The following is a 19,010-nucleotide window of genomic DNA, read 5'->3' on the forward strand; positions in this document are numbered from 1 at the left end:
TTCTCCAATTATATGATAGGGTTCTTAGTTTCTTTAGGATTGTACCTTACATTCAGAACTAGAGAGTTATGGTTTACTGATAATTACAAAGAAATAGGGATATCATGTAAAACAAACGAAAAAGGTAATGAGCAATATCCAGTTTACCCACTTTCTTTTTATTGCAATGAAGCATACATAATGCAGATCTTTAAGTGATGTGGTGAAAGCATACATAAACAGTCACACCTTGAGGGTTTTGTCATCTCTTGTCTTCAACTGGGGACCTAGAAACGAAGGAGAGGCTTCGTCCTCGCCATAGCCCTCTGTTCAAAACCCCACAACAGTCTGCAGTAGTCTACTCAACCCAATGCCTAACAACAAACCCAGGGTTATTGTGCGTTGTGCGGTTAGACCCCCGGTGACCCCTGCCCCCCCCCCCTACCCCCTCCCCTTCCGGGAACGCCTCACTCCAGACGAGTGTAGCCCCCAGATGTTTGCGTGGTAGAGTAATTACGATGTACACGTACACAGAGACAATGTTTGCTTAGCAATCACCGACATAGTGTAACTGAAGCGGAATAAGGGGGACCAGCCGAGGCAGATGGAAAACCGCCTTAAAAACCTTCCACAGACTGACCGGCGCACTGAGCCTCGACACTAATCCTCCAGGGACCGGTACGGTTTACGGCCAGGAAAGCCCTGCGTTAGAGCGCACGGCTAACCGGGCGGGCTTACCATCCCTTACAGCATATCTTCTCTTCGTGTCACACTTCTAGTGAATCTGCGACTGCGGGATATGATTCGAGGAAACTGGAGACGGGAGTTCCAAACTTGTATTTTCGACTCGCAAGAATCTTTGCTGCGGTGGAGATGATCACTCTGTTTTCGCTGGAAACAGTGTAAGCACTGGCTTACAGTTAGTTTGACAATGTGTAAGTCCAGTCGTAGAACCTTTTTGGATTCTGTTGTGAATAGGGAAATATTGGTTCATTTATGCTCTTGTCTTCTACCGAGTGAAAGCATTTGGTAACCTCATATGAGGTGGACTGATATTGCCTAGTGCGGGGATACTCTGTTAAACGGGACTCCATTGAAAAAGTCCCCAAGTATATCAATAGTATTCCGAAAAAATGAAACACTGGAAAAGATGCGTACTACCGCGTCTACCCTACGAGAGTGCCTCTGTGTGGCGACAGAAACCTTGAACGTTGACCTTTCAATTGAAAGCAAAACTCAGCAATGAACACAGTAAGGAAGAATCGTGGGTGGTACTCAAATTTCAGTTTATGAGCGTCTCTTTTATGTTAATACCTCGACGTAATTTCTAACTTAAAGTAGAAACTATTCCAAATTTTCGGGAGGATTTTGGGGCTTTAGCGGACTTTCTATCTCTGTACATGGCAGCGTCCCGTTTCATGGTGATTACAGTTTTAAATGCATATACCTTATGACGTAGAGCAGTAGATAAACTTCTGGGCAAAACTTCCTGTTCACTGTACACTGATTTCAGAAACTTACGTGCTTCGATTTGAAAGAATGACCGTAGAGGTAACGGCACACAGTCTCCTCTGTTATGACAAAAGTAATAAAATATGTTACTCTATGTCGAATAAATTTTCCTCACACAGGATTCTATCAATTATTAAAAGTTTGAGATGTTAGCTGGTATTGTCCGCTAAGTATACAACGAATAATAAGGGCCCTGTTACACATCCTTCCTTCGTACGAAGTATCACTTCCGTGTCTGTTGAAGTTCAACATCGATCATTTCCCTCAAAAGTACTGCAATATATTAAAGCTAAGTAATTAACAAAACATCCGGAGCCATGTGTTTATGATTCGAAAGGTCAAGTTTTTGCATCTCATCGGTAACAAGATCAATATACACCAACCACAAGTTCGTATTGCGGAAAGACAGGGAAGGTAATCCGAAGTGTGCGTTTCAAAGGAACCATCCGGGTATTTGCTTTAATGTAATTAATGAAGCATCGGAAAATCTAAAAATGATAGACCTCATGAAAACATCACGCACTGACTTCCTATGACACCGCCGTTGCTCTATGTCACCCAGTGTTTATAATACGAATCAGTTTGTAAATGATGAAGTGAGATCCTTTGGTGAGCGCACGAAGGTCGCGTTATATCGCAGAGGAAATTAGCAGATTCACGTTGAGTTAATCACATCTACTTTCAAGCTTCGTAATACATCCTGGTGGTGTAGCTTCCTACTGTCGGATTTCGAAAATGGAAAAAAATTTCATGGCCAGAAGTAGAGGTGCACTGTGAAGAGAGGAGCCGGCACACACTTCGAGACTGATGGTACCTCAGTGTCACAGATTTAATCAAAGACGTCATATTAGTAGCCCATTTAGTATGGGTATGAAATACTGGGAATTTTCAGAAGAAAAAGCTGTAATGTGTCTGAACACAAGACTGATGATGAACATTTCAGCACGAATAAGCCTATAAATGTTCAGGGGAGATACTAACACGTTGTATGAAGTAGGGCTAAAGCGTAAAATCACTATTCGAGAAGGTGATTTGAAGACTGAGTTCTGCGGGAAGTGTAGGGTATATGTGAATTAAATCCCACGCAAGATGCTATTGCGAACAATAAAGACATAATTTCCCAGTGTTTCGAATCTTTATCAAATATGCATGACAACAGACATTTAATAAATTCAGAGACGCGCTGACAGAATCGTAATAGGTCAGTATGGCACGTACTGAATTGTAACAGCATTGATAGGAAAACTTAAATGGGAGTCTTTAGAAAATGGACGATTTAGTTCAAATCAAATGTGTCCATCATCCTTATTAAACCTTTATTGGAAGATGACGGTGCGATGATTATCACATCAGCAACTTATATCTCGAACAGGCTTTATTAGAAAATCGTAATAAAGGATAGGCGGTGTACAGAGGCAGATAGTAAATAAAAGTAAAATTTCCTTCTCTCAGTGCTCGAAAAGAATTTTAAAAAGTGAACTAACGTTACTGGTACAATTAGCTTCCGATATTCGCTGTACAGAGGCTTGCAGAATATTTACGTAGTTGTAGGTCAGCCTCTTGCACAGGAATTTTAATGTTTGTAGCCGGCATGGAGCTGAACATTTGTATTCAAGAGACTAATCTGATAATAGATTCGGCTGTCTGTCTGTCATTAATATGTGGAAGCTGTGTATTTAGTATTTTACTTTATCATAGCTTTAGGTACGAAACAGATCAAACGTGGATCGAAGCTAGTCACAATGAAAACAATTGTGCAACTGAGACGCCGGATGGTGGGTCCAACATTTGGCAACATACCAAACACCAAGAGCTGAAAGAGTTTATTGGCCCTTGTACAGTGGTAGATTAATTACTTCATGAGATGAACAAAAAATATAGTGATTTCTGTTTCTACCTCGACTCTAAGCTCCAATAAAATACCATATAATAAATTGTTTTACTGTTACCATTGTTACTTGTTCATATTTCACGACTGAGTTCGCAATTCTGGTCTTTCTACAATCTACGTTCACAAATTATGTAGTTATAGCGCAGACTACAATCAGAAACCACGGTATGTGAATACAACACTCTAAGGTTGCTGGGACCTTTCAGGTGTAGTATAATAAAGAGTATTTTCGTATGCATATTACGACTACTTACGGAACTTTATAGATTGATGCAACAATTATCTCTAATACTTTTCGGCCTGTTGTAAATAGTGAAAAATAGGTATTCGGTATCTTACTTATCGTACTTTTAGATATTAGGGTGATCAAATGTTAAACAAAACTTGTCACAATAAAAATAAATGTGAGACTGAGATGGTAAAAAATAAGTATAAACATGAAAATAAACAGCTACATTGACATATACACCATACTCCACCATCCAACTAATACCGTGGCGGAGAGTACCTTTTGTACCATAACTGAGTTATGAAATGGTGTTGCCCTCGGGAATAGGGGTTCGGAATAATGATTGTTGGTCAGTCTTTGGACTGGCTCTAATTTATCGAATTTTGTCGTCGTGGTCATTGCGTGAGATGTATGTGACAGGAAGTAATATGTTGTAGGACTCTTCCATAAAGTGCGTTCCCCAAATTCCAGTAGCATGTCTCTCCGTGGCGCACACTTCCTCTCTAGCAACGTCTTCCTGTGGGGATCATCGAGCATCTACGTAACGCTCTCATGGCGACTAAACGATCCCGTGATGAAACGCACCACTCTTCCTTAGATCTTTTCCATCTCTGGTAGTGATGCTAGATAAATGAACGATACTCAAGAATGGGTCGAACATGAGCTAAGAAGCCACTTCCTTCGCGGCTGAGTTACTGCTCTTCCAACTATTTGGTTTATGTGTTCATTCCACTTTAGGTCGCTGTGTATAGTTACTCCTAGATATTATGCAACACACACTATTTCCACTGGTTTGTCATTAATAGTGTAAAACATTTATTTACTTTCACGGTCAATTGCCACAGCGTGCACCATTCATCAATTCTCTGGAGATAATTCTGTAAATCGTTACTATTTTCAGGCGTTGCTGCTTTTTTTAGAGACAACCACATCATCTGTGAACAACCTCAGAGAACATCCGACGCTTTCTATGGATCATTATTGTATATTGTAAACAGTAACGCACCTTTTACACTTCCTTGGGGTACTCCGGAAAATCTAATGCATGTGATTAATTAAACTCTTACAATACATACTATTCTACCTTATTTGTATTTAAAACTATTTTTGTAGTCTATGTATTAATGTAGTTGAGCTGACAAAGGATACACTAAAATCTCTTTTAAATCGAAATGATTTATTATTTTAATTTAAAAGGTTATTAACATTTCAGTAGGGTATGCTCTTTCAACCGTGGTATAGTAATACTAACTGTACACTTTCACTGCAAAAGGGCCGTTGTTTCGGAATTTTATAGGAGTTGATATCATTTTCATGCTCAAACTAAGTAGAGCGCTGTAGCACCTGTGAAAAACAAATGTTTATTCAGTGGATTTCTAAAGTACCACGAATAAAGCTCTATTTAGTGATTAATAATTCTCATGTCTGCCTGAACGATAATATCCGAAATATTCTTGGTTTCAATGGATTTTAATGATAGATAAATCAGATGTTGCCCGTCTATGTATGTCAGCCTCCTCACAGCACCATTAGCTATTATAACAATACTACCAATAGGGTGAATTAAGAACCATCGAGGCTGCAGAATTACTTATGGAACTTTACTGAAGCTAAATGTGTGAAGTAAAGTATTCGAACGTCATCCAGCACGTTCACAGTTTATTTCTTTGAACGGCAGCCTCTGTAATATCTACCCCCGTACCTCCTGTTAAGAGATAGTACGCCGCCAATGCGTGGTGTGCGTAGCAGGTCACAGATGGCAGCACTGTAACCCTAGTCCGTTGTTCGCCGCCGCCGTTCGTCAATTAAAGCCTCTGACGTAGGACGTCGTGTTAATAGAGCAGAGGATGATGAGCAATTCGCTCTAATTCCGTCGTTAAGGTATGGTGTTAACTCAGCGGTAATAAAACTATTACGAGTTTCACTTATTTACAGTCGCCTGTAACTTAATTATAATTTAATTCAATATCATATCCGTTTGCAAACGGTGGGTGTGATTGCATTTCAAAGGAATCGATGAAGTTTCATTGATTAGACTCCTCTTTAAAGGTAATGACTGGGAAGTATCTCAGTAATTCATGATAAAGACAACTATTAATGATATACGAGAGAAACGTCCATGAATTTTTCTTTCTGTTGGAGTTACAGTAATACTACCGCATGTACAATTGTTAATGGATTGAGTAGATAGTGTCACCCACCCAGGATTTTTTAATAAGAAGTAAGGGTTTCACTCAATTGTTATTTTCTTCCTTACATACAATAATGCGCAGTCTCAAGTAATTTTGGATATACTTGAAGAGTCTATAAGTTCAGTGACACATACTGCCAATCAGCATAGACACAACCCTCTAATTAGACCACAAAATTGTTTCTGCGAAACATAAACAGAAAAAAATGACATATGCAAAGTTTGAGTTTGCTTCAGTGACAATATGAAATTTTATGTCGTCATCTGCAACGAAGATAGCAAATGAGTCACTATAAACGTAAAGAATCATGGAACACCTAAGGACGTCCTGTGATAAGTATCTGAAATTTCAGTCATCAAAGTTCTTTGTGTTATAGCCGAAGATTGCAATAGAATGAAGTGAATCAGTTCTACAGAGTTTCATTCCAAGTGGTAAAATTTTGAGACACAGTACCCCTCTCTTTATTTACCTGAAAATTATCTCTATTAGTTCACGATTTAATCGTACATGATGGAGGTGAAACATCCTACCAGTAACGTAAAGCATATAACTCAACATTACGGTAACATCATGAAGTATGGAAGAATGCTTGTGTTATCTAAGAGTAGAACACGGTGTTAAAATGGCACACCGATTTAATTTCATGATCAATTAAAGATATCGAATTACAGATTTCGTCGTAGCACACCTGGAGGAACTAATTTCGTTAATGGCTAACACAGTACACACGTGCATTTACACTGACAACATCACTATTGCAAATGCAATCGTACTGCATTCTAATAGCATAGGCAAATACTGTAATATAAAGTTTCTTAATACAGGAAAGTAGTCCCTTGCCCCCACTGCTGAATCTATGCATCAATGAAGCGATGACAGAAATAAGGAAATGTTTAAGTGTAGTATTAAATTTAAAGGTGAAAGGATAGCTGGTGACATTGCTATCTTGAGCAAAATTGAAAAAGAATTAGGGCGTCTGTTGAATGGAACGAACAATATAATGTGAACAGAGGAGGGATTGAGAGTACACTGAAAAAAGATGAAAGCAATGAGAAATAGCAGGAATGAGGTCAGCGAGAAATTTAACATTAGAATGATGACGAAGTTGAAGAATTCTCCTTCCTATGCAAAGTAACCCATTACGGACACAGTAACGTGGACATACAAATGGGAGTAGTTAATGTCAAAACGGGCATCTGGTAATATTAATATGTAGAATTATTTAATGAGAATGTGCTTTTGGAGCACAGTATTGTAAGATACCTAAACGTGGACTGCGGGATGACTGGAATAGAAGAGAACAGAAGAATCAGTGGTGTGGTGCTACAGAACAATGTTGAAAATTATTTCGAATGGTACGGTAGGTAAGACTTGAGGAGGTTTTCTCCAAATTTGGCGTGGAAAGGTATGAAAAACACTGAAAAGAAAAAAGGACGAGATAACATCTTTTGAGGCACCATGGAATTTCTTCCATGTACCAGAAGGAGCTGCTGACGTGAGTCTGTCAAACCTTCCTGTGTCACATGTAACAAACGCAATGGCAGGTTCCTATTGGTCTGCTTCTTAGCTATGGAGCATTTCTATTTTATAAAGATTCAACGTATGTTTTAATATGTAATTTATCACTGCACTCATCTGTCCAAGGGTTTTCGATGCTGACAAAACCAGAATACCTGTTCTCCTTCGTATGTCATTTGTCGGAAACGTCGTTTTCATATCTGGAATCTTTCATGTACTAAGAGGGGTGTATTGTCGTATGTGATTCACTGTATATCCAAGAATATTACCGGAAGTTTATTTCGTCTGATTCTTCAGTATACTTCTCCAACAGAACTTTCACACGAAGTGGTGAAGCAATATAATCTTGTAGTCTAAAATACCCTAACTGACTCATCCTTAAAATGCTACAAAGTAATTTATCGATACATAGAGGATAAGTATTCTTAATAATATTTACAAGTGTATGTAATACAGTTTATTGATTCAACAGACGAATCTTTGAGTGGTGAGGTCCTTCAATCATCTTCGGTTGTGTAACGTAACACCTTGAGAGACTTGAATATTTGGTTAATATTTAGTATGCTACATCACTCTAGTAGAAATTAACTCAATAATGAGTGGTGGCTGCATATAATCGTAACCCTTATGAATACAATGTAGTTGCCTTATTTTCTGGATTCGTTTGTGACATCCATAAAATCGTCAACCGTGATCCAACATATTGCCTCTTATGACAAGCTGGTGCCATAATTAGTCTTACGACCTTTGCTGAAGCATGTCTAACAGACTTTGGCATTGTTGACTTTGGTAGGTGTTAGCTTTTATTACGAAGGGAGTAGTTACTGTGAGCTGATATTCATACAGGTAATGTTGCGCATTAACTATTGGTATTATATAGTAAACGATTCAGGAATGCTAAATTTTATGATTCCAAACTATCATTTGTTAACACAAGCGCCCTACCTCTAAATCAGTGTTCTTTTAATTTCGTTACTTAAGGAACGTACTAACACAATCAATAGAACGTGAGCTGTTTGTGGTACTACAAAACCTTTACTTTTAAAAGTTCGCTGTTATAATAGAAACTGTTTAATACTACAACTTTGCAGTTGTTTCACAACAGCATCATAAGCAGATTGGCTGCATACTTACAGAACAAATAGTCGCCAGCCACTTACTATCGAACAGTAACGAAGCCTATGAATGAAGAATAGTTCCAGATCTTATTTGGAGATGATCTTCAGGTATCTCCTTTAAAATGAATTAAACTATTATGTGACACCAATTAAAAATCATAAAAATGTATTGCAGAATTTCTATAGTAAGAAGATTATAAACGAAGACAATTATTGACGAATTATTATCCAAAATTATATATATATATATATATATATATATATATATATATATATATATATATATGTGTGTGTGTGTGTGTGTGTGTGTGTGTGTGTGTGTTAAAGAGTCAATTATCGATTCCCACCTTGGTGCACAGGTCAGACTGATTAAATATAATCTGAGCACACAGAACTGTCGATGGTTTCGAGTAATAATATTTCGAAAATCAGCCCTCAACATCGATAGGTATCGACACATAAATGGTAACGTGCCACAGTGTTACAGCTCTGTGGGATTATTCAATACAGGTTAGTCATACGCTAATAAGAGTAGATTTTTAGTCATGTAACGTTACTTCACGAAATCCTAGAGATTTAACACACTAGCAGCTTCAACCACTATATTAGATAATCAGGTCCATATAAATTTCTCAATGTTTTGACTGTGTACAATTGCTTGTGCACCAGTGACACACAACGTATTGTCGAAAAGCATAAAGCACTTTGTAATATGAGGGTAATGATGAAAATGCTACTAGCACACTGTGTGGCAAATGATTTGGCTTTTCCTGTTATCTTTTTCGAAATGGGTCTTAGATGTTCACAGAAGTAAAAGCAATTAATGCTACGAATGAAGTCCTAAAATAAAAATCATTTTTAGAGTAGTCAAATAGAGTAAGTATACAATATTAAATGAAAATATACTGGGGAGGAGCACGCTGATGTAGAAGGCTATGGACGACCATCAAGGCAAGAAATAAAATCTAAGTATGAGGAACGGTGTTTAATCGAAGCATAGTCAAGTAGGCCCCAAAAGATAGTAGATAGGGCAAGTTGTAGGGGCAGATAATGACAAAAATACAAAAATTAGAATTTCAGGTAATGATGGTGTAGTAGTTGCATAGAGCAGGGACAAAGAGGACAGCTGTACAGCAGCTAAAATGATAAAAATTGTATAAATAGCATACCAACCAATTAGTGTAAGTGTTGAAGTATAATCCGATGATCAAATATTCAGGAGAAGCTAATGAAGACCCATCAGGTATGATTCACAATTCCATACACACAGCCTTATTCACGAATACCATATTTCAATAATCATTCGTCATATGTGATAGGATGTGAGCTAATCTTCTCGATCTTTGAAGGGTAAGATTGCTTATTGGCCTGCATACTCGTTCGCTTGAAATATCTTCCATAGCTCATGTCCTACCATCAAAATTTGTCGACGTTTTGTGGAATCATGCATAGTCTATAGACGAAGTGATTGCGATAGGTGAATGCTTCACATGCTGTATTCTTAAAGAACACATACAGCAGTGCACTCATAATAATTGATAGATTCTCATGTACATATTACAATCTATGTTCATTTCTGACACACATATCATTCTCTGTTATGAGCACATCACAAAATTTTATAAACAGAAGTGAGTTACTTGTATGTTCGAAATGAAGTAACAAGAATGAACACTTATTCAGACACATTGACTAACAACAGCATTAGCATTTTCAAAGAGCTTCTTTTATTAATGAGTACATATCAGCATACAGGATTCAGGTGTTTAAAATAGCAGTAGGTACCAAATAAGATAAACTGCAAACTAGTCTGCAGGTTTATAATTCATCTAAAGACGTTATTTGTTGGCAACTGATTTCTATTAAAGGAAAATTTGGAATTCGAGGCAGTGTCCACGGCGTTTACACACCCATGCATCGGAAATGCACAAACAGTTTTGGAAATATGCGAAAGATTTTCTGGTTAATGCTAATTTCAGAAGGCAGCTCATATATCCAGTAAGTAATATTTTTATCTGAATCCATAAACAAGAACATATTATGTACCAAATATAATGTATCCAAGTATGAATGCAATGGCCAACATAAGCTAAAAGAATTGTAGTCAAGAGATATCTACTCTGTTTAATATTTTCTTTAACCACACATTTATTGTGCACCTGAAATAACGATAAGATTTCACATTCTATGGTTTCATATTAATGCAAACATCCAACGGGCCTGAGTATTTACAGGAAGCAACATTTCTTAATTAACACATTGTAAAAATAGTCAAAGTGTCAAAGTTAACTTTTCTTTAACTAATGATTAGTTTCGGCTCTGGATCTGTTTTCAAATCACCCAAAATATAAGAAACATGTCAAGATAACAAACATACACATGCAAAATTGGAATTTAGTAGTTACAGAGCATACAACAATGCTCTGTTTTGTAACTGCTCATTTGCACCTTTACATGTACAAGTTTGTTTTCTTGACATGGTTATTATATTTTGGGAAATACGATTCTGACTGTCTGGTTGACTAAAAAGGGGGTTTGAACTGAAATGTAAATAAGTGAAAGTTTCAAATTCGGCTTTCTTCTGCTGCATTTTTTTATCAATGATTAACTTCACGCACATTTAAATGAAACTAATGGCAACTAATGGGAACTAATGGCAAAACCTTTTGATATGTTAATAATTCACTGTATTATAACTGACAATGAATCAATGTGGAAGGGTCCTGGAGCTTTCAAACACAAAGTGAGTCGCTGAAGAAAATCAGGAAATATATGTGAATTAGATATGTAACTACCTACACTATTAGCTATGATTAGTGATCACCAATCAATTAGTCACTAGAAAATCATTTACGAAATTCACATTACGAGTTATGAGTTTTCAACAAATAAGATACGAATATCTCATGCTCTACTTGGTGGCGAATGCAGCTGAAGTGAAATCATAATGCAGTTTTACGAATTGAATAATAGGTAGTTCTGATAATATTGGAACAGAATTTGATCGTAAGGATGTATTACTCATTATGATCTTTCCTTGACTTTTCACTATTTTTTTGAACAGTATTCCTACATTCAGGACTCATTGGCATGTAGGAGCCTCTAAATGAAAGCGCTCTCGACATTTAACTGTTCATTTATTGCATTATTTATAAACGATTTTTAACTGTTCATTTCTTTCCATTGTCCTAAAAGAAATTAAAATCTGGACAGCGAACCATAAGACATACAGTCTTGCTGAGTATTACAGAGCACTGATAATGAGGAATCAGATAGTCACATTTGATTATTACAAGAAACTTTGCTTGATTTTACATAAAATAGCAACATACTTCTAGTACAGCATATAATGTGTCATTTTTCTTAAGTGGAATACTGTTAATTAACGAAGTAACTATTCCACAAAATTTGAATTTGTCAGTCTAAGTTGTATATTCATATTTCTATCTCTATAATCATTCATTCTATGTATGGAAACTTTGGGTCTGCACAAAACTCCGGTGTTGAATTTAAAGGACATAAAAATGATGTAATATTTTTATTTACTTGTTAGAAACTCAAAGTTGCAGCAGGCAGAGAGTAGACGTGAGTAAATTATTCCCACATGTGTGGACATATGGGTTCTTCAAATTCATTTCCTAAGAAACTCAATAGCTTTATGAAAGTCCCTCATCGTCAGTGATAAACCGCAAAAGTCCGTGATGCACTACTAATTGTTTCATATGAGTATTGGTAGCAAATGATGATCACTTTTCTTCAAAGATATTCACCCTAGCGAGAATGACTTGTTAGCTCACATTGAAATAATAAGTATTGTTTCGGAAATAACAAAAGTGTTGACTTAACTGGATGACAGTCGTAAATAAATTTACTCATAAGAGCATTCAGTCTAACGTTATGATACCAGTAAATGAAATTCTGAAGTTAGGAAATTATGTTTACCTATTTACCTTAAATGCTGCACCAAGAGTTTCCTTGTCAACCGGAATTCAGTTCAAAAAACACTGAGTGTCATTACTGTTGCGTACGTTTTCAGATTCAAAGAAAACGGCTGTTTAAATATGAACATTTCAGCACTTAGGGTTTTAGAAATGTTGCAAAACCAGCAGCAAAATCCCATTTGCTCATGCTGTGGGTAACGTAAGTTAACACACAACAACAGTGAATATAGGTCGAGGTGATGTAACAACGAATGACAGTTTACTTGCTTTCCACGAACACCAGACTCAGAATACGTCGGCGCGGCAAATGTGCGACGCGACAACGGTGAACAGCGCAAGGCGATAGGCGCGTGGCACGCGGGACTGCCTACCCAGCCGTCCGACAGGGGCACCGGCGGCGGACTGAGCGCTCACCGGCTGCGAGGACCCCACGTGCCACGCCTCCACAGCACGGCGCCGGCGCACGGGCAGGGCCGGGGAGAGGGATGCTTCGGCTGCCACAGGCCGCGTCTCTCAAAAAGTCTTACGACACCTCACGCAATCAGAACTTTCATGCAATGTCGAAGAACTAATTGGCTCTCTTTGAATGCCATCTACCCTCTACTTCACATGATATGCACACGAGGCCCAACTAATAACGTGGAATTCCTAATTCACAATTCCTGTTGATATATTTATCTTGCGGTCGATTGTTGATGCATCAGTTTTGGGAGCTCCGCACCATGCAAGAGGGTACACTGCATTTTGAAATATAAATAAAAACCAATGTGGTATATTTTCCGATGGCGTGGAAAGGTTCGTTTCAACACTGCAGTTCCTGCCACCCTTCATCTTCATTTCAGCGGATTGTGTCTTTATTCCCATGGAAGCAGACAACCAATTACGACACGCCTTACTAGTCAACGTATGCTGATGACTACTTATACAGATAAGTGAATGCATCCAAATTATACCCGTGTTTGACACAAACCACTGGTTCCTATCGCGTAGAATACGTGGCGCACAGTTGAAAACATAAGAATAATGCCTCCACAAATGCCAAAACAAAAACCAAAGGATGTTGTTGCTATGTATATCATAGGCTCAGAAATAGCTTTTGTCAAGACAAAGTATTAAGAAAATTTTTTATGTATCTTGATCAATAATTTAATTAATTCATAGTGATTAAAGGTTGACTTTTAAGTAAATCTTGTTATCAGAATTTACTAATTTTCCATCTCGCTTTGACATAAATATATAAATTGCTTGAAAGCTCTTTTTCTAATGTGAATAATAAGATGAGCATTGATCTTATATCAGAATGTAGGATTAGCTGCAAATTTGTCTGCCACAAAGCATATTATATCAGTGCAAATAAGTGCTGGTTCTGACGACCAATACATAAAAGCTGGGGATAATTTCTGAAATAGAACCCAACTATGGGAAGCTTAACTGCAGGAACAATTTTGATGAAGAGAGGAAGATCAATATGTAAACAGATATTTTGAAAGCTGTTTGATGTTGTGGAGGAAATATCTGTTATGTTACGCGAGAAACCACCGTTACTATGTAGAACAACGCTGTCTTAATGAGAAGCAGTTATTTGGGAACAGATTTACTGGCCACAAGCGATCTTGGAATTATGTAAGGAACGTTGAAGTTAATAAAATTAAATAACAACTTTTGGTAACATATAATAAACTTATCATTTTGCGTTGCAATGGTGTCAGGGAGAATTCAGTGTGTGTCAAGTTCATTGATGGATGTTGGTTGAGGTGTGTACGATGGAGGCTGCCAAGTGTTTTCAGAGTTCTTGATTGTTAACCATGAACAGATAGAGTGCAGCATGCCTATAGTTAGCAGTTTGCAGGTAAAGGAAGTTAACCCTTCACTTAGGTGCGTCGTTGTGGAGAGCCAGTGTGGGTGCACCTCAAAGTCCGAGCGTCTATCTTGTGCCATACCGCCTCAATCAGTTCATTGCAATTTTTCATTTTAAAAACAAGGGATTTCTAAGCTCATGGAACAAAATATTTCTCCATGCGTTAAAATAATATACTGCTCTCCATGTAGCACTGTAAAACTGGTTCCATGCGGTCATTTACACTTCTCGACTGACTTAAATCACGGGAGTGTAGTTGTACGTATCTATGTATGAGTTGCGTCTATAGAACCAGTCCTTTAAGAAACATTAACATGAGACATAAAGGATGAAAAGGTGTATCTAACGTATTTGCACTTGCCCATTACCACTCCCAAGCTGTCCGAGTTTTTCAAGTACCAACTTGGACTTCTCAATTGCTTATAATGAATGGTGTACTACCTGCAAACGTGTTACAAGGTGTAAGTGCTGCGTTCGTAAGGATGAGCATTGTTCTTGTATCAGACTGTAAGATTTGTTGACAAGTTGTCTTCAACGAAGCCTATTAAATCTGTGTGGATACATGGTGGTTGTCTTCCAGCTTTACCACCTATTGGCAGTCAGAACCACCACTTATTCGCACTGATATAATAGGCTTTGTGGAAGAAAACTTTTCAACTAATCCTAAAGTCTTATATAAGAACAAACCTCATGATATTACTAACATTACAAATCGACCATTAAAAAAAATTATACGTTTCAGTCAAAACAAGAAATGAAAATCCTGAATTCTGATAACTAGATTTACTTAAAAGTCCACACTTGATCACTATGAATTAATGAAATCATTGATCAAGGAACATAAATAATTTCCATAATACTCTACTTGACGAAATTCATTTCAGTATCGTCACCTACAAGGTCAGGTCAGTCAAACATTTTCCTTGACGATGAGTTTCATACCGAACAGGCATTTCTCTTCTCAATGAAAGGAGATGGTTGTCAACCATTTTCCCAGTCCACAAGGATAATTCGTGCAATAGACATTTGATGTCTGTCATGTTGCTAAAGTTAATTTGCACTCTGCCACAAAATTGAGGTTGAACAACATAGAAGACGAACAATAATAGATAGGGGAATTGTAGTGTTATCTGACAAGTTGCAATATTGGCTCCTTTCCAATGAGGCACTGACAGTCCAACGAAACGATTAAACCAGAGTGTATGGGAAACATAGCTATGTACAGAGTCATTCTGTACACTTTGGAGTGTTTATCGCCCCAGCAAGTACCAAATCTCGTTTCGACATGTTTGAAAAACATTCACGATGTTAGTTTCCAGTATTCTCGGTGACCAAGATTTTCCCTTTTTTCTGCTCGTCTACATGACGAAGAAGATAGTGGTACGCGTATATGTTCCTGGTTTAACTAAAACTCAGGCTCAGTATCCCACCAGGGACCACTTATTACAACAGAAGAAACGTAGCTGTAATGGTCTAAATGTCATTCAGATCTGCCAGTGGGTATGGCACACTTGAATAAGGGCGGCACTGTTCCACGGTTTTTTCACGTTATCTTACGGCGGTATCTAATTTGTCCATTATCGTTTACCCACGGTCAAACACGTGGAATTAAAGAACAGAATGAAATTTCTTACATCAACTAACTGTGATCAGTCACCTCTAATTCCTTGTGGCAAAAATAAGAAACTAAGTAAAAGATTAAAATTTCGATAAAATGCAACATGCTTCCGAACTATATTCGTCCTCCTTATAACTACTGGAATTTAGGCTACAGCTCTCTCTAGGGTCACGTAGGTCATTCCATGATTTTTTAACGCATGACCTGTCTTACTGCCCCCTCCGCTTGTCAGTGTTTTCCATATGTTCCATTCTTCTTTGATTTTGTCCAAAATATTCTCATCACGTATCTTCTGTAGCTTCACATCTCAAACTTTTCGATTCTCTTGAGTTCCGGCTTTCCCACTGTCCATCAGTCTGCGCCACAAACGTACATTCTCAGAACTATTGTCCTCAAATTAAGGCCTATGCTTGATAACAGTAGACTTCTCTTGCCAAGGAACTCCCTATTTGGCTTTACTAGTAGGCTTTTTATGTCCTCCTTGTTTCGTTCGTAGTGGCTTATTTTGCTTCCAAGGCAGAAGAATTACTTCGTCTTCTACGAAACCTCCAATATTTAAGTTAAGTTCCTCATTATATTCATTTTTGATACTTATTATCACTTCTTTTTCTGATTAATTGTCGCCGATACTGCTCGCCGCATGCGTGACGTTCGATAAGTTACATCTTAGTCCCAGGTCATACAAGAGCAGTTCAGCATTTGTTTCCTGGGTACGGGTTGGGGGTCTCCGTGTATCCTCAGCTAAAGACTGGTAAGCGCCACCAGTACTCTGTAAATTCAAGTTCTCCATATCCTCCAGCGACCATCTTACGTTACTGTGGTGGCATGATGTGTCTCAAAGGGATCGCAAATCTCGTCCACCAGATCGCGAAGATGGTACAAACCGCTGTACATGTAGAATTAAAACTAAGTAATCCACTATCTTAAAGTGGTATGCGCGCTGGTCAGGTGCATGTTTTCTGACGCGGACCAATCGTTAGCGGAGAACATCTGAGGAAACTGCCATACTTCAGTTGTGTAAGGTCTACGTGGCAAATGGGATTCTATATATCAGGGTCGTTATTTCCCTAGCTGCTTGTGGGACAGGGATAACACTCAACCTGGTATCACAGCGGAACGGGTGTCGTAATGAAGGGCATCAGCTGCCTATCTAACAAAAGCGCTCATGTAGCCATTACCCCTGGTTACGGGATTATTCAAAGTACTTCACATTAAACGTCCCGAAATGCGTTATTGACAAAGTATAAAATAATAAATCCCTTTTAGCTGCAATGACTGATTAGAACACTGTTGGTTGAAACTTACAGCTCCCAACCAGCAAAGAACCTCCGGAAAGCTGAAATCCTCGAGAAAGAGTGAATCTGAACTAAGCCACACAACGCCTTTAACTGCAGAAAAGGCGTTTTGCCGTGCAGAAACCTGGTAGAAACTCCGAAAGAGGAACTGAAATCTGTGTGGTCCATAGAAGGTACGCTTGTAATGCAAAATACAATGAAACGGGTAGAGGTGATCTTGTACTATCAGACTCCTTTGTCATTCCATAGCTTGTAAAGACAGATATCCTCCTTTTAAACGCTCGACTTGTTCCAGACTCGATGCACTGTGTATGCTTGTGAACGCTATTCTTTTTTAACACATTGTAAAGCTACAGATATCACTTTGATACACAGTTGTACCCTCCATTGCAAGGATGACTGGACTGGGGAAAAGGCGAAGTGTTGGTCTGTGTTTGTAAATAACGCATACCACTCCTTTGGTCTTTCCTTGGTTAATGACCTACAAGAATTAGCCACTGAAGTTTACATCAGTCAAAAGATTACTATCTGTTCAACGTATTTAACTCTGAAGGATGTGGTAGACTGATTCTCTCACTGGTCTTACAGATGAAATCCACCACCCACCTCTTCTACGCGATGTGCCCAAAATGTGTTACGGAGCTCGAACTCTATTTCCCCTAAGTATCGAGTTTAGGAGAGCCTCGTGGTGTCTCAGGAACTATGCATCCTCAACACGGACAACACCACTCATTTTCCCGGTGCAGCTGGATCGTGCTGACACACCGACCTCTCTCTCTGATCTCCAACTCTCATAGACTCTATTTGGTGGGATGCAACTGATGGCATTCAATCCACTGACCTATTCCCACTGTGGATCCACCTACTGGACGGAGCATTACTTAAAATGAAGCAGCCGAAATGGACCATCAGTAGAACTAGCTAGACGTTGTTCAGCCAGTAGGCTCAGTCTAAACACTGAGGCAGCGACCAGAAACGGATGGATAACGTCACACAAGTTATCTACCATAGAGGATCAGCAGAACCAACTGGACGCTATTCACTCAATTGGCTGTGACTATAAAAGCGAGGCAGCATGTAGGAATAGAGGGATCACATAACATATCTACCATGTTGTTGACTTACCCAACACGACGTCCTACAGCCATCTTCGGAGGCCACCTGTACCTTGGTGACCCGATAAGCGCTGCTTAGCAACCTGAGTCAAGCGTGTGGCCCTGCATATGTTTAACTGCCGCCCAGTTGCCTTTTGATTGTCAACAGCCAAAGCTCAATGGATAATCAAACAGAGCAAGAAAAGATCATTGCAAGATTTCCTGATATTTCTATGCCACTCAACTTGTTTCACAAAAGTATGGTAAGTCAGCAGGAAGAAATCCAATAAATGCAGTCGGTTACCGATGATGAAACAGATGTATCTCCAAATAAGTTCCTGGCGATGGCAGAATATTTTGCGATGACTACTGCCAGTGGCAGTCGTAATTTAGTATTCCGTCGTTATCGAAGGGCCATGGAGAGGGGTGAACTGGACTTTAGGTTCGAATCCTGCCTCGGCCATGGATGTGTGTGATGTTCTTAGGTTAGTTAGGTTTAAGGAGTTCGAAGTTCTAGTGGACTGATGACTTCAGAAGTTAGGTCCCATAGTGCTCAGAGCCATTTGGACCATTTGGACTTCAGGTGCTACAATTTGGAATCCCATAACTGTCCAAGGCCTGTGAGACTAAGCCCAGTCACGATCCGATACAGCATCCCTGCGGAGTTTCAAAACGGCGATCAACAAATTGATCTCTTAAGTTTTTGATTCGATATAGCATACAAAGCAATTTCTCCCCTCGTGGAGAGGGGCAATTTTGATAACT

The 19,010-nt window shown here is 38.6% G+C and overlaps 1 protein-coding gene across 1 annotated transcript in view; it reads right to left on the reverse strand.

Annotated features, from left to right (window-relative positions):
* Positions 1-12,785, reverse strand: part of LOC126354525 (uncharacterized) — a 1,077,765-nt gene extending 1,064,980 nt beyond the window's left edge. Inside the window, exon 1 of the mRNA XM_050004252.1 lies at positions 12,390-12,785. The gene's annotated coding sequence lies outside the window, so the exon portion shown is untranslated. The remainder of the gene's footprint in view (positions 1-12,389) is intronic.
* Between the last annotated feature and the right edge of the window lie 6,225 nt (positions 12,786-19,010).

The sequence above is a fragment of the Schistocerca gregaria genome, chromosome 3 (assembly GCF_023897955.1).
Source record: "Schistocerca gregaria isolate iqSchGreg1 chromosome 3, iqSchGreg1.2, whole genome shotgun sequence".
Lineage (NCBI taxonomy): Eukaryota > Metazoa > Arthropoda > Insecta > Orthoptera > Acrididae > Schistocerca > Schistocerca gregaria.